This window comes from Moschus berezovskii, chromosome 3, assembly GCF_049115385.1.
Source record: "Moschus berezovskii isolate FMDL1 chromosome 3, NW_MosBer_1.0, whole genome shotgun sequence".
NCBI classification, from domain to species: domain Eukaryota; kingdom Metazoa; phylum Chordata; class Mammalia; order Artiodactyla; family Moschidae; genus Moschus; species Moschus berezovskii.
The window spans coordinates 96,397,824-96,414,666 of NC_142462.1; the positions used below are offsets into that span (position 1 = coordinate 96,397,824).

Here is a 16,843-nt window from a genome sequence, read left to right on the forward strand (position 1 = left end):
AGAGCTCTACTTGGGTTTTCGCAGAAGCTATAGGGAAAGCCACCAAACAGTGGTGACTTGACGGGATTGGAGATGCCTAAGGAATCAGTAACCCTGCCCAGAGAGGGAGTTATCTAAAGCAGGGGTCAATAATTTTTTTTTTCTGTAAAGAACCAGGAAATTAATATTTTAGGCTTTGCAGGCCATTACATCTCTGTCACAATTCACCAATTCTGACATTTGGAGACTAACAGCAGTCACAGACAATACTTAAATGGATGAGCGTGGCTGTGTGCCAATAAAACGTTATTTGTAAAAATTAACTGCAGGCTAGATTTGGGCCCAGGGTCATAGTTTGCAGAACCTCAGCCCATAGAATGAACAACCCTACTTCCTTCTCCTGCCCGCCCACCTCCTGTGCTTTCTACAGATTTGACACAAGGAAAGCCAGAGGGCTGGCCCAGTCCATAAAGGTCAGCCCTTCAGGGACAGAACAGGTACAGAGGAGACGGGAGTTCTAGAAGGCTCAAAGAAGCATATTCAACAAAAAAGGTATTCAAGACATGCTTGTTGAAATGAATGATTGGTCACCATGAATTACCCTGCAAATGGTGGAACACTTACAGGAAAACTATCAAAACTGCATCCCTAAATGGACACAGCAAGGAAGGGCTCCTGGACTGTGGTGACTCTGGAGCCTATGATGCTCCGTTAGCTCTCTCTTTGCTTTATTTTGAAATCTTGTGCACTTCTACCTAGTAATGAAATATTAACCTGGCCAAAAAAAAAAAAAATCCTTCCTTTGAATTCCAAACCATCACTCAGATGTTTGTGGAGCTCAAGGATTTTGCAAAATATACACATGAGAAATACGCATCCTTAAAATGGGAGAATTCAAAGGTTTTTCATTATAGTGACTGTTGTAATAAGTGTGACAGATATCAGAAATTTCTTCACAATTGAGAGACAATAGATGCAAGTAAAGCAAGGCTTGGATACACCTAAAGTGCTTTCATAGGACTTCTACAGTCAGTCCTTCAGACTCCTTCAATAGGGGAGAACACTTCCACCCATGTGGGGTGCTAGGTCAACACTCTTGAAATTGGAAAGTTGGGTCTAGGCCACTCAAGTTGCCTCTCTTTCTCCACATTCTTTGACTTTCTTCCCTTTTTGTTCCTTTCTTTGGTTCTGTTCTTCCTGAGAGGCCATGAGGGTAGTAGTTAGGCATGTGAGCATTGCAGTGAGCCAGACCTAGACTTCATCCCTCCTTCACCAACTCTCTAGCAAGTCATTTTCCCATCAGGACACTGGGAAAGGCCATAATGTTCTCAAGAAGATTAAGTGACATACATACTCAATATGCATGAACTATTATAGGGTTTACTGTTTTACTGTTTCATGCACTCCTTTCTTTGTATTCAAAACCCTTTCTCAATCTTATATGAACTTTGCCATAAAAAGAAAAGAGGTGGACATTTGACCTATTGATCTCTCAAGACTCTGTATTTCTCACATGAGCAGTAAATTTCACAGTATCACCTATACCACTCACCCTAATAAGATATTCAACTTATAAATAAATTTCTTACCAACAGGAAGTACCAAGTCTTCTGTTGTTTAAAATAAGAAGTAGTTTAGGAAAGAAAAATTTCTAAGTGACAATTACTATTGCTGCCTAACTCCCAAATTATCTTGGAAAGGAAATGTACCTTTACCACCAAGGAATTTAAAACTCTGATTAGGTAAGATAAGAGCAGGAACCACCCACAGACAAATCACAATTCCTGCAAACAGGTTCTGGGTGGAGATAGTGATGTCCTGGGGGATTATATTTGCCCCCACCTTAGATGAATAAAGCACAGAAAACTACTTTTTATTTCACCTCCTCTGCCATTACCATTACCATTATTTAAAGAGCCTTCCTGAAAAAAATGTTTTAAGAAAATTCCAAGGCCCAGGATCAGCATTTGTTGGTTTCGTAAAATCCCCAAGGGTTCACAACATCCCTCAAGAGTTATGCAGCAAGGCTTAACTCACTGGACAGGTTTGCTGCTCATCATCACCTGCTTAGTAATTGTTGTCATAAGTCTACCAGGACCTCTAAATTTCTAGTTCCACATCTCTGCATTTTATAAATTGGGTAACAATTATATGCTATGGTAATACAAGCAAATCGGGGAAATGCAAATTTGGAATATATTTTGGAATATATCTCCCTGGCAAATAATGAATCTAATATATTCAAATGTAACTAAAGCATATTCAAATCAAGGAAGAAAAACCAGTGTTCCTCCTCTCAGCCTTGTTTGAATGAAAATCTCAAAAGAGAAGATGTCTTAAAGGACTGAGAAAAGATTGGAGAAAGGGGGAAGTATTTAAAGCAAAAATAAAATACAAGTGCAGTTTTGCTGGAGTCATCATCAGTATAACTGAGCTGGAGAAACAGAAGGCCAAGATGAGGAGGCAGGAGGGTCAAAGTTTTCTCATTCTAGTCCTGGTTTGGGTTTGAAAAAGGATGAAACCAATCCTTTACTGTAGTCATCTCACTCTAGAGACAGGAAGAAGAAAAGAATATACATATTGTTTTCTGCAGTGTGAGAAGCAGCAGCTGAGATAAATAAACTCAGCATAGACAAGGTCACATCAGGAAGCAGGAAGTCAGGTGGAGGATGTATCCCTGATATTGAACTGACTCTCATGATCATTGCCATCTGTATAGCTCCCTAGAAACAAACATAATAGAATTTGAAAGGAAGAAAGAACATCAAAGGAAGGTGCTCTCATTGACTGGTGTAATGTGGACATTGCCCATGACAGGGGCAATGACAGGCATGTCCATCATTCTCATTTATCATTATTGAATGACCTAAAACAAAACCAAGGCGAAAGCGTAAAAGACAAGAATTTGCTCCATAAAGAGATTATTTCCTGTGCCCATATACGCGGGCTAACTCCAAGTATTTCTTAGCTACTTTGTAAACATAGTTTAAATAAACACAATCCCTACCCTAAGAGGCTAAATGCCCACAGTGTCAAAGTTGTGTCAAGACAAACATCACAGCAATGAATAAACTCTTTGGAGTCTAAGACCTGTGCTCTGTCTTTGGAAACTTTCGGTGTGCACTGCCCACTCTACACCCACTTGGGTCTGAGGGATCTGTGCAGTTTTGTGAAAGAAATAGATTTAGACCAAGGATGACACAGGAATATAATGAGGAAGAGTGGAGAAAACAAGGATAAAGAATGAAGTGGGTAGAAAGTGAGAGGCAGGAACAGAAGGGTTAAGGCAAAGTTGACTCATTGGGCACAAGTCCAGTGTGAGGGAGCCTGGAGAATAAGTTGCCACAGGGAACAGAAAAGAAGGGGGTTTCAGGAATGACAAAGATAGCAAAGGCTGGGGGATGACACCCACATCTTAGAATATCTCTGTTGAATTTTAAGAAGGAATTAAGTTCAAGAAAACTTACACTGCTGGAAACCACTTCTGCTTCTTTCCTGCCTCTTTCTAAGGCACAGGCTACCTGGCCTGCTTACACACTCAGCTTCTTGGCTGCCATGAAAGCTCCGTGGCCAGTAGTCGCCTGGCTGTGTCACCTGCTGGGCCCGCAACAGGGAAATACCATCTCTCTTGTCAGGGAAGGAGAAGGCAATGGCACCCCACTCCAGTACTCTTGCCTGGAAAATCCCATGGACGGAGGAGCCTGGTAGGCTGCAGTCCATGGGGTCGCGAAGAGTCAGACACGACTGAGCGCCTTCATTTTCACTTTTCACTTTCATGCATTGGAGAAGGAAATGGCAACCCACTCCAGTGTTCTTGCCTGGAGAATCCCAGGGACGGGGGAGCCTGGTGGGCTTCCATCTGTGGGGTCGCACAGAGTCGGACACGACTGAAGTGACTTAGCAGCAGCAGCAGCAATGGAATTCAGAGGATTTCTAGTGGATTGAATGGCACCCTCTTGCACCCAAATTTATCTCCACCCAGAACCTTGAAATGTGACCTTATCTGGAAATAGAGTCTTTACAGATGAAAAGAAGGAACGAATCAAAACAAGATCATACCTGATTCAGATGGCTTAAATCCATCGCAATATGTCTTTAAAAGAAAAGGTCACAAGGGACTTTCCTGGTGGTCTAGTGGCTAAGACTCTGGCTCCCAATGCAAGGGGGCCCAGGTTTGACCCCTGGTCAGGAAACTAGATCCCACATCCCACATGCCGCAACTTAAAAAAAAATCTCACGTGCCACAACTAAGACCTGGGACAGCCAAACAAATTAAAAAGAAAAAAAAAAAGGACACATTAAGGGAAGAATCCATGAAAGAAACAGAGATGAAGTTCTAGTACTGCAAGCCAAGGAACCCTAGAAACTACCAGGAACTTGAAGAAGCAAGGAAAGATTCTCCCATAGTGCCTACAGAGGGACCACAGCCTGGTCAACACGTTGATAGCAGACTTCCAGTCTCTAGAGCTGTGAAGCAATAAATTGATGTTGCTCTAAGTCCCCTTGTCCCATCACTTCATGGCAAATAGTTGGGGAAAAAGTGGAAACAGTGGCAGATCTTATTTTCTTGGGCTCCAAAATCACTGTGGATAGTGACTGCAGCTGTGAAATTAAAAGACGCTTGCTCCTTGGAAGGAAAGCTATAAGAAATCTAGACAACGTATTAAAAAGCAGAGACATCACTTTGCAAACAAAGATCCCTATAGGCAAAGCTATGATTTTTCCAGTAGTCGTGTATAGATGTGAGAGTTGGACCATAAAGAGGGCTGCATGCCAAAGTATTGATGCTTTTGAACTGTGGTGTTGGAGAAGACTTGAGAGTCCCTTAGACTGAAGGAGATCCAACCAGTCAATCCTAAAGGAAATCAACTCTGAATATTCATTGGAAAGACTGATGCTGAAGCCGAAACTCCAATACTTGGGCCACCTGATATGAAGAACTGACTCATTGGAAAAGACCCTGATGCTGGGAAAGATTGAGGGCAAGAGGAGAAGGGGGTGACTGAGGATGAGATGGTTGGATGGCATCACTGAATCAATGGACATGAGCTTCAGCAAACTCAGGGAGATAGTGAAAGACAGGGAAGCTTGGCATGCTGTAGTTCATGGGTCACAAAGAGTCGGACACGACTTAGTGACTGAACAACACCAACCCTAGTCATTGCCACTTTGTTACAGAGGCCCTTGGGAACCTAGTACAGACTTAATTCATCAAACTGCCAGATTGTTTCCCAATATTATGGTGATTGCTCATGTATCACTGAGGACACACACAAAAAAGTAAAATCATGCAATGAATAAAGAAGGTAGAAACATACAGTAACTGTATTGGCAGGAATTTAAATCAAAATCACTTCTTTAGATTGATCTTTCAAAGGTTGTTTCCTCTAAATGTCTAAAGAAAATGAAATTGAGCTACAGCTTCATTGTGAGCTCTAAAATCAACCTGAAATACAGGTACACTGAGGCTGGTTGATTTTACTTTTAAAAGACTTACGCCTATGGATTTTGAAGAAACGCCCTTATACCTGCAGTTTCTAGACTCATTTAGCAAGAGTATTTAGCTTACAAAAACGCCTATATGAAAAGAGAATGGTGGAAACAAACATTTTTAATCACTCATCTCTGACAAGTCTTCTGTAACCCATCCTTCTTCATGAGACAGATTGACAAAAAAAATATCAAAGTTTTCACTGGTGAGTACTATCTTGAAAATGGTAGTGTTGTTATTATTACATATGATATACTGGGCACACTAGCCTGACAGAGTGAGTAAAAAGAAAAGTATCACCCTCAAATGAAACAGATGACTAGCACCAAAATGGAGGTCTTCACTGCAGGACATGGGCTTCTCATCGTGGTGGCTGCTCTTCTGGAGCACACGCTCTAGGCTCTCTGACTCAGTAATTGTGGCACCTGGGCCTAGTGGCTCCTGGGAATGTAGAATATTCCTGGACCAGGATCGAACCCATGTCTCCTACATTGACAGGTAGATTCTTAACCACAACACCACCAGGTAAGGCGTAACAATGGTTTTTAAATGAATCACTGAAGGGATCTTCCAGGTTCCTTTCTGGAGATCCTGTTTTCCTCTCAAGATCTCTATGGGATACAATCATGTAACAAGCTGTAACTTAATTGCTTGTTTTCTGCCTGAAGCAATGGAACGATAACCCCAGAACTGTGAGATGCATGGAATCAAAAAGGTGAACAGAATCTTGCCCAAAGACAATCATCTGGTCAGGCCAGCAGTGCCCAGATTCCCTAGTTAGAGACATAGGGACAGATCCAGATTTGGGGGGGGCCTGAGATACCATCTGTTGGGACTTCTTCAATGAAAAAGACAAAATTATAAATTTAAAATTAAGTACAATAATGAATTTTTATTTATACTAAGAAAAGAATTCATGATGAATTATTCAGTTCAGTTCAGTCGCTCAGTCGTGTCCGACTCTCCGCGACCCCATGAATCACAGCACGCCAGGCCTCCCTGTCCATCACCAACTCCCAGAGTTCACTCAAACTCATGTCCACAGAGTCGGTGATGCCATCCAGCCATCTCATTCTCAGTCGTCCCCTTCTCCTCCCGCCCCGAATCCCTCCCAGTATCAGAGATTTTTCCAATGAGTCAACTCTTCACATGAAGTGGCCGAAGTATTGAAGTTTCAGCTTCAGCACCAGTCCTTCCAATGAACACCCAGGACTGATCTCCTTTAGAATAGTTGGATCTCCTTGCAGTCCAAGGGACTCTCAAGAGTCTTCTCCAACACCACAGTTCAAAAGCATCAATTCTTCGGCGATCAGCTTTCTTCACCGTCCAACTCTCACATCCATACATGACCACGGGAAAAACCATAGCCTTGACTAGACGAAAATTCAGGTCCCATTCTTCTGAGATTTCTTCAGGCAATTTACCAAAAATGTTTACATAGAAATACTTCCTGGTTTCAACTCTGGCTTCCCTTCTCTATTGGGAATAATCTACAGTTTCCAGTCAAGCCCAGCACTCACAGGGCTCAAGTAAGTGAGGGGCCAAAGCTGAAACCTATTTTCTTTATGCTACATTCAATTCTGTAGAGAGTGTTGTGTCCAGCTATAATCAGACTTCCCTGCACAGGACAGAATACACTGTCAGGCAGTGACATGTGTATCTTATAAAACAATAATAATAAACTGACATTTTTGGCTTTTGAGTTCAATCTGCATGAGTCAGTCCTTAAGATCCCAGAGTGCTGATAACAATGATGACAGCTTGAGTATGGAGATTCTTACAAATAATATCCTGAGAATCCGTGTTTGAACGATTAATCACACACTATGTCTCTGACATCTCCAACAAGAACCACCAGCTCCATATATACAACTTAGAAAGAAATACTGGACTCTTCTTCTTCCTGGATATACACAAACACACATACACTACCCCCACAAGATTCAGCTGACTCCATTCTCTATGGACCAATTATGACCTCAGTTTAGGAAGAATTTATATCTAATACAGTAGTTTGGCATCTGGTCCCATCACTTCTTGGGAAATAGATGGGGAAACAGTGGAAACCGTGTCAGACTTTATTTTTTCGGGCTCCAAAATCACTGCAGATGCTGATTGCAGCCATGAAATTAAAATATGCTTACTCCTTGGAAGGAAAGTTATGACCAGCCTAGATAGCATATTAAAAAGCAGAGACATTACTTTGCCAACAAAGGTCCGTCTAGTCAAGGCTATGGTTTTTCCCTTGGTCATGTATGGATGTGAGAGTTGGACTGTGAAGAAAGCTGATCGCCAAAGAATTGATGCTTTTGGACTGTGGTGCTGGAGAAGACTCTCAAGAGTCCCTTGGACTGCAAGGAGATCCAACCAGTCCATTCTGGAGGAGATCAATCCTGGGTGTTCATTGGAAGGACTTATGCTAAAGCTGAAACTGCAATACTTTGGCCACCTCATGCGACGAGTTGATTCACTGGAAAAGACTCTGATGCTGGGAGCAATTGTGGGTAGGAGGAGACGGGGACAATAGAGAATGAGGTGGCTGGATGGCATCACCGACTCGATGGACATGAGTTTGAGTGAACTCCGGGAGTTGGTGATGGACAGGGAGGCCTTTCGTGTTGTGGTTCATGGGGTCGCTAAGAGTCGGACACGACTGAGCGACTGAACTGAACTGAACTGAACAGTAGTTTATCAACCTTGGCTGCTCATCAGATGTATAAGTAAGAAAAATCCTCTAATAAGAATGTATGCAAAACAGATTTTAGAAAAAAAGAATGACTGACTCCAATGGGCCAAGGGGTCAACTCTAAAACAATGTTGTAGTGTGCTGCTGCTCAGGAAATGGAGAGTGGAAGAGAGTTGTGCTTTTTAGAAAATAAGGAGTTAGGTTGCATGCATATCTAGTATGAGGTACCTACATTACATACCCAGAAAAAGATGTTTAGTAACCAAGTACTAATTACATTCATACATGTCTTCAGCTCCTGGTAAGTTGTGAACCCCATGAAGTAAGATAATATATCTTACACACATTTATATCCTTGGTGTCCAACTCAGGACCTGCAGTATAAAAGGAATTCAATACATATTTGATGAATGGATGAAAAAACAAGCTAGTGTATGAAGTAAATGAACAGTGTTTGGTAATCTGTTCAAAAACTGTCATCAAAACCAAAGCTTTTCTGTGCACTAGATGAGTCCCAAACAAAGATGAGAATTCTGATGCCTGAAGCCCTGACGCCTGAAAATCCTGATTCATTTACTTTGTCCACTTGGCTAGCAGGTTCTTGCAGAGACCAGCTTCACTTGGATTCTCACCTCCTTTACTCTACATGCTTATCAGTTAACACCACTACTTATTGCTCTGATCTATAATGCTGATTGGCATTCATCTAGAATGCCAACTGTTGTCTGTGCCCATATTCTCTGAGTTCTCTGCTCTGCTTTCCTAGCCACATTTTCTCCACTACTTGTAGGTGCATCCCACCGCCAACAGCTATGCTTATCAAGTCCCTCTCAATTTTTTTCTTCCTTCCATGGTATATTGTTGTACCAGCAGGAAAGAAATGGCAAATGCAAAGACTGTAACTGAGAAAGTTCCATGAAAGAAGTATGGGCAAGGCTTAGTGAAACACTCAGGGATCATCAGCAAGAGTGGTGGATCATTGCTACTTCACAACCAAAGGGACAAGAATGGAAATAGTGTTTCCATAACCTAGGAAATGGGACCACAGAAGAGGAACTGAAGGACCAAAGCTGTCGCTATAGAACACAACCACTGCCACAACTCTGGCCAAGCAAAAGTAAAGGTGCAAAAGGAATAAGTAACCCAGCATGTTTTCCCTTTTACCTCCCAATACCCTGTTACTGTCTCCCTTTGGCCAAACCCAGCTAGAGGCCAAAGGACAAGGGAAGCCTGGTAATGACCTCCATAGAGGTCAGTATCTGACACACAGAGGGTAAAGAGCATGGTATGGATCAAGATGTGAGGTGGGGGTATGCAAACAGAGAATAAAGGATACAGTTCATTCATTTTGCTACTCAGCTTTTACCCTTGACCTTTGCCTAAATGAAGAACTTGTGAACCCTGCACAGGAGAAACACAAAATCTCATCCATAGGGTCATGGTTGAGTGATAGCAGTTCTGTCATACTTCCCACTCCTGGGATCTAGACTGACACTCTTCATAAAATGTAAGAAGGAAAAAGAGGAAAACAATTCATTTAAAACTGCTGGGAAAGCTTTTTGTAGTTGGCTACAAAACCAATAACAACAGCTTCTGTGTTTTACCACTCATTCCTCCACTTTCTACCAGCATCTTGGCTGAACAGAATTCTTTATCTGGTGGAGTTACCCAAACATTTTTGCCTGCAAAATCTGAGTCCTTGGTGTTTCAGGTTTATTGAGCTATTGGAATTTTCCATTGACTAGAGTTTTGAACTGGGAATTCTAGACTTTATCTTTTAATGTACACTCTCCAGAGTACCCAGAAGTGTCCAGTCCATTCCACAATCCACCCCATGGTTGCTATATCAACTAAGTGGGAGACTATTTGGTCCCTCACTACTTTGTTTGCTCCCTGTACTCAATCACATACATGTGTGCTAAGTTACTTCAGTCATGTTCTACTCTTTGTGACCCCATTAACTGTAGCTGGCCAGGCTCCCCTGTCCATGGAATTCTCCAGGCAAGAATACTGGAGTAGGTTGCCATGCCCTCTTCCAGGGTATCTTCTCAACCCAGGGATCAAACCAGAGTCTCTGAGTCTCCTGCACTGCAGACTGATTCTTTACTGCTAAGCCACTGGTGAAGCCACATACTCCATCCCATACCACCTTTAATGATAATTTGAGTAATGTGATGTTATTATAGCCCATATCCTCCCAATGAGGATGGTATCTATGCGTTCAAGTATATGAATATCGCAACCTGAGAATTCCATTTTGAGGATCACTCTTGAGACCAACATAAGTCAGGGTCTCAGCCAGGGACTCTAACTCAGAGTCCTTTGGCATATTTTTCCTTTACTGCAAACTTTGGCTGGAATAGCTCATAAACCCAACTCAACAGGAGATCTTAGGGCAAACCCTGGGGATGAAATCCATAGAGGTCAGCCTCCTGGGCCCAGATCAAGTTAGAAACCTCGAGAATGGATGTGATGTAGCACTCAGATAATAATCAGCATCTTGGTCACATTGACATTAAAAAAAAAAAACTTGTTTTTTTAAGTTATAACTTTTTAATTCTAAAATTTAAGGTTGAGAAGAGTTTTTAAAGCTTCTTTGCAGAGCAAACATCAATATTTGTTCCTCTAAATCAATTAACATGAAAGACTAAATGAACGTGTGTATGTAAGACTCTGTTCTAGAGGCTTGGGACCCCACTATCTAAATCCACTTCTAAATGGAAAGATTACTCAGCAAATCCCAACATGCCTTATAATTATTTTACTTTGATTATATTTTCCTTTTGAGGTTTAATGACTTTGAATAACATGCTGATGCAATTTTGTTAAAATCTATCAATTTTAGAAATAATTTATTAAAATTGTATTTGATATAATTATAACTGGAAATATTCTTCAATAATAGTCTGCTGCTGCTGCTGCTAGGTCACTTCAGTCATGTCCGACTCTGTGTGACCCCATAGACGGCAGCCCACCAGACTCCCCCGTCCCTGGGATTCTCCAAGCAAGAACAGTGGAGTAGGTTGCCATTTCCTTCTCCAATGCATGAAAGTGAAAAGTGAAAGTGAAGTCGCTCAGTCGTCTCCGACTCTTTGCGAACCCATGGACTGCAGCCCACCAGGCTCCTCTGTCCATGGGATTTTCCAGACAAGAGTACTGGAGTGGGTTGCCATTGCCTTCTCCCCAGTAATAGTCTACATGTTTGCTAATGTCATTTGGAGCAAACAAAATTACCAGAGCATATCTGGACATTTTTTTTTTATTTCCTGGCACTAATGAATATTCAACTCTTATTCTTATGATGGTAATATTCCTTGGAACTGACATCCTCTTTGTTGAATTTTTGTGACCTGTTATGAGGGCTTATAAAGTTGGGAATGATAGGTGTGAGTTATCCATGTAAATAAGGTTAAAATACAGTGTAATGTAAACATTAAGGAATATTTACAGTTGCTAATGAGTTTCAGTTGGAAGATTTATAGAGCTCTGCTACTGATGGATGGAAATTCAGTTTAACAGTACTGATTATACTTAGCCTTGAATTGGAGCGGACAAGTGGGAAAGTAGAGAGATTGCGAAAAGTAATATTAGGAAAGGAGAAAGATATATAATTGGAGGAGCTAAAGAATCACCAAAATAAAATCTTATTAAGACTCAGCATCAGGCCCCCCTGGTGGCTCAGTGGTAAAGGATCTGCCTGCTAATGTAGGATACACAAGTTCAATCCCTGGTCCAGGAAGATCCCACATTCTACAGAGCAAGTAAGCCCACGCATGACTACTGAACCTGTGCTCTAGAGCCTGAGAGCCGTAACTGCTGAGCCCACATGTTGCAGCTACTGAAGTCCACACACCATAAATCCTGTGCTCTACAAGGAAAGCCACAGCAATAAAAAGCCCCCACACTACAACAAGAAAGTAGCCCCCATTTGCAGCAATTAGAGGAAAAACCCTCACAGCAAAAAAGACCCAGCACAGCCAAAAATAAATAATGAAATCAGGAATTAAAAAGAAAAAAAGTCTCAGCATCCTGGCTGAAGAACCATCATTTCCATTTAAATTATTTTATCTGTATAATCTAATGTGGACTTGGTTTAACCTTAAGATCTTCAGACTCATATATAATGGAAAACATGTAGATTTGTAGAAATACCCCAATATAAACTTATAGGGATTTGAGCTCTTTTACTTTAATTCTTGTCACAGTATTCCTAACAATATTTTGATGATTGGCTTATGTTACTTTCATTCTGTGGAGAAGACTGATTCCTGTGCTGATGTATTTAAAGCAGGAATATAGGAAAACTATTTACATAAACACAGGTAGCTAATGAAATCAATGAGTTCCTAAATATTTTCTATAGGATATCAGTGAAAAATATAAAGCAAATGATCCCAAAGTACATGAATATCATAACCTGAAAGGTTTCCATTAAAAACAAACAAACAAAAAAACCAAGTATGAACAACAGAGTAGTGAAAGTATAGGTCAGAATCTAAGAATATAATATATACTTCAGAATGTCTTAAGAGAGAAATACAGAGGGAGGATAAAGGAAGGAGGGAGATGGGAGGGGGGTTCAGGAGGGGGAACTCATGTACACCTAGGGCGAATTCATGTCAACGTATGGCAAAACCAACCAATATAATATTGTAAAATAATTTGCTTCCAATAAAAAATAAATTAATTAATAAAAAAAGAGAGAAATACAATTCATATTTTTTGACAAGAAAAATTTGAACATAAAAAGTTTTTCTTGGTCCATTGGCCTCCTCGCCCCAGATCTGCTGTGCACAGTGTATCTCCATTATGCATCAGCAAAGCCTCGCCATAGGCAGAAATACCTGCTCAACCATGAACAGCAACATTCTCCTAGCACCAATAAGATAATCCCTTAAAAGATAACATTCCTTCTTCATCTTATAAGGGGTCACAATGACCCACCACTGTGCACTTACACATCTAGGATTGTGTCAGCTGTCAAAAATATACCATTTAAAGTACAGCTCTCCTCTCAAAAAACTTATATCACTGTGCTTTGACCTCTAATGGACAGGATAGTTCTCACAGTGTTCTGAGATGCTGTTCCTGGGTGTGTGCTCTGTCCTGTCCAACTCCTTGTGACACTATGAACTATAGCCCACCAGCCTCCTCTGTCCATGGGGTTTTCCAGGCAAGAATACTGGACTGGGTTGCCATTTCCTTCTCCGGGGATCTTCTGGACCCAGGGATGAAATCCACTTCTCTTGCATTGCAGACAGATTCTTTACCTCTTGAACCACTGGGGCTTCCCACTGTTCCTGGGTTATAACCTCCAATTTGGCTTGAATAAAATTTTCTTCTTCTTTCTTAGATCAACCAATTAAATTTTTATTGACACAAGAAATACATTTAAAATACAAGTGTATGCAGGGGTAAAATACAAACAATGTGGTAATTATATGGTAATAAAATGATAATCAGAAAAGTACCATCTTTGAACACCTGCATGCCAGATATTGTGAAAAGTGTTAAATCTATGATAGCCCATGCAAGCCATACACTGTCCCATGAGGTAGATATTAATAGTCACAATCAATTTTAGAAAACTGAGACTCAGAAAAGTTAAATAAAGACACACAGATCCCTGCTGAGGAACTAAGCTTAGGTCCATTTCCTGGCGGACTCCAAAGCTCAAGCTCTTAACCACAATGCTGTTATTCTCAGAAAGAAAAATTTGTGAATCTGAACCCGGATTAGTGGTTAATATTAGTAAGATGACTGCCTTTCTATACAATTTTATATCCCAGAACTTGCCTTCTATAAGGTCCTGAAGCATGAAAGCCGTTATCTTTTCTGAGTGGCAGCCTCTCTCACCTTCAAAATCAATGGAAAATATAATCTGACTATACAAGATAATCTATTTATTTCCAAGGCTGTAGACGTCATGCTGTCTGAATGGAAAGAAACGGATAGATCCAGGGTAAGAGTGAAGAAGAAGCTGTGTTTGCAGTAGCCTCAAGGAATTATTTATAGATGGGCCAACAGAGAAATTCAGTGCTGTCAATAAGGATCTTTGGAGAAGAATATAGGGAAAAAAGCAGAGGTGTTTGGCTTCTTCTGTGTAAAAACAGCAAATGGTGGATGACGCCCCTGATGCCAAGGCAGTACCCGCAAGCCCCAGGGCCCTGGAATACATTCCTGTGTTTTACACAGTGTGGGGTACACAGTGTGTGTTTTACACCCTCCTGTAGTGGCTTCTGGGAGGCTTGAGCACCTGTGTCCATGCCCAAGTCACAGCTGAGGCCAACGCTGCAAAGCTGGCAGAGGCAAGGCCAAGGACATGGACCGGCCCCGCTGCCCCCCACACCCCATACCCACCCACTCCTGCACCCAACCCCCGCTCCTGCCACCATCACCAAGTTGGGCCACCTGGTCATGACATGAAGATCAAGTCCCTGGAGGAGATCTTTCTCTTCTCTCTGCCCATCAAGGGATCTGAGATCACTGACTTTTTTCCCCAGGACATCCTTCAAGGAGAAGGTTTGAAGAATATGCCTGTGCAAAAGCAGCCCTGTGCTAGCCAGCAGACCACGTTCAAGGCATTTGTTGCCATTGGGAATTACAAGGGACATGTCAGTTTTGGTGTCAAGTGCTGTAAGGAGGTAAACTAACATCTGTGGGGCCAGCACTCTGGCCAAGTTCTCCATTGTCAGTGTGAGACGAGGTTACTGGGGGAACAAGATCTGCAAGCCCCATATTGTCTCTTGCAAGGTGACTGGTCACTGGGGCTGTGTGCTGGAGCACCCCCTCTCTGCCTCCCTCCAGGGGCAGCGGCCTGGTCTCAGCCTCTGTGCCTAAGAAGCTCCTACTGATGGCTGGAATTGACAGAGTGCCACACCTCTGTCAGGGGCTGTCCACCACTCTGGGTAACTTGGCCAAGGCCACTTTTGATGCCATTTCCAATCTACAGTTATCTCCCTCCTGATCTCTGGAAAGAGACAGCGTTCAAGTCTCGGTGTCAGGAACTCACTGACCATCTTGCAGAGACCCGCACCAGAGTCTCCATGCAGAGGACCCAGGCTCCAACTGTAGCCACCACATACTTTCCTATGAGAGAAAGAAAGTGAATGAAGCTGGTAAAAAACAAAAGAGAGAGAGAGAAATATTTGAAGATTGCCAATAGTGCACAAATGAAAGTAAAATTAGAGTTTTAAGAGGCAAAAGGGGTGGGGGGGTGGATGGGTAAAGCTCAGATCAAGTAACAGTTTGGGTCATACTTAGGACATATCAAATATGAAATGGTGAAGAGATGAAATACTTGAGAAGAGGGAGACTGGGGACCAGCAAAGTGGTTGGAGAAGTTGGGTAAAAGCAAACCAATACTTTAATTTTGCCTAAATGAACATAATCAAGATGAGATGTGTGTAAAATAGAATAAAGATACTCACGGCTCATGGACTTCTCCCTACCCCTTCACCCCCACCAAATCTGACATCCCCATCAGAAGAAGTATCTGCAGCATTTATCAAAATAGAAGAAGGGGGAAAGGGGGGAGGAGGAGAAGAAAAATGAGAAGAAACATCACTAGATTCAAATTCAGAGGTTTGATTGAGATAGTTCAGAAATAAAGGATGGGACAAGCTATCCCAAGGTATGATGTAGCTCTTGGCTGCCAGCTTCTCACATATTTAACCTGAAAGCTTTAAAAGTCATTTGGAGGGATTTTCAGAGGAGTCCCTTCACTCAGCAGGATGGCTTTCTTCCCAGCCGTTCATATCCATCTCACAGAGCCAGAGAATTTGAAGAATAGTGGGCAAATGCTTCATCTCTTACATCTCTACTGTTGCCCATTGCTGTTGTTCAGTCACCCAGTCATGTCTGACTCTCTGCGACCCCATGGACTGCAGCATGCCACGCTTTCCTGTCCTTTACTGTCTCCCAAAGTTTGCTCAGACTTACATCCATTGAGTCTGTGGTGCCATCCAACCATCTCATCCTCTGCCGTCCCCTTCTTCTCCTGCCCTCAATCTTTCCCAGCATCAGGGTCTTTTCCAATGAATCAGCTCTTCACATCAGGTGGCCAACGTATTGGAGTGTCAGCTTCAGCATCAGTCTTTCCAAAGAATATTCAGGGTTGATTTCCTTTAGGATTGACTGGTCTGATCTCCTTGCTGTCCAAGGAACTTTCAAGAGTCTCCTCCAACACCACAGTTCCTAAGCATCAATTCTCCGGTTCCCCATAACTGTCCATTCTGAGTCAATGAGAGGAAACAGGAAAGAGATGGCCTGTGTTCCAGCTTCAGCTGCTGCCACAAAGATAGCCAGATTCGTTTCAACATATGTGTATTTAAAATGACATTAGCAAGGCCTAACTATTACATGCATTATTAGCTCAAAAATGGGGGGGAAAGAGATGAAAGTGGAGAAATGGAATTTCCTTTTTGCTCTACTTTATTATGATTATCCAATTTGTCCAGGGTCTGCTGTTTCACTTGAGGCCTGATCAATCACTCAGTCAGGTCCAACTCTGAGATCCCATGGACTATAGCCCACCAGGCACCTCTGTCCACGAGGATTCTCCAGGCAAGAATACTGGAATGTGTTGCCATTTCCTCCTTCAGGGGATCTTCCCGACCCAAGGATCAAATCAGGGTTTCCTGCATTGCAGGCAGATTCTACACCAGCTGAGCTACCAAGGAAGCTCT

The 16,843-nt window shown here is 42.1% G+C and overlaps 1 pseudogene; it reads left to right on the forward strand.

Moving 5' to 3' along the window:
• Positions 1–14,420: 14,420 nt before the first annotated feature.
• Positions 14,421–15,265, forward strand: LOC129551967 (small ribosomal subunit protein uS5 pseudogene; annotated as a pseudogene).
• Positions 15,266–16,843: the final 1,578 nt, after the last annotated feature.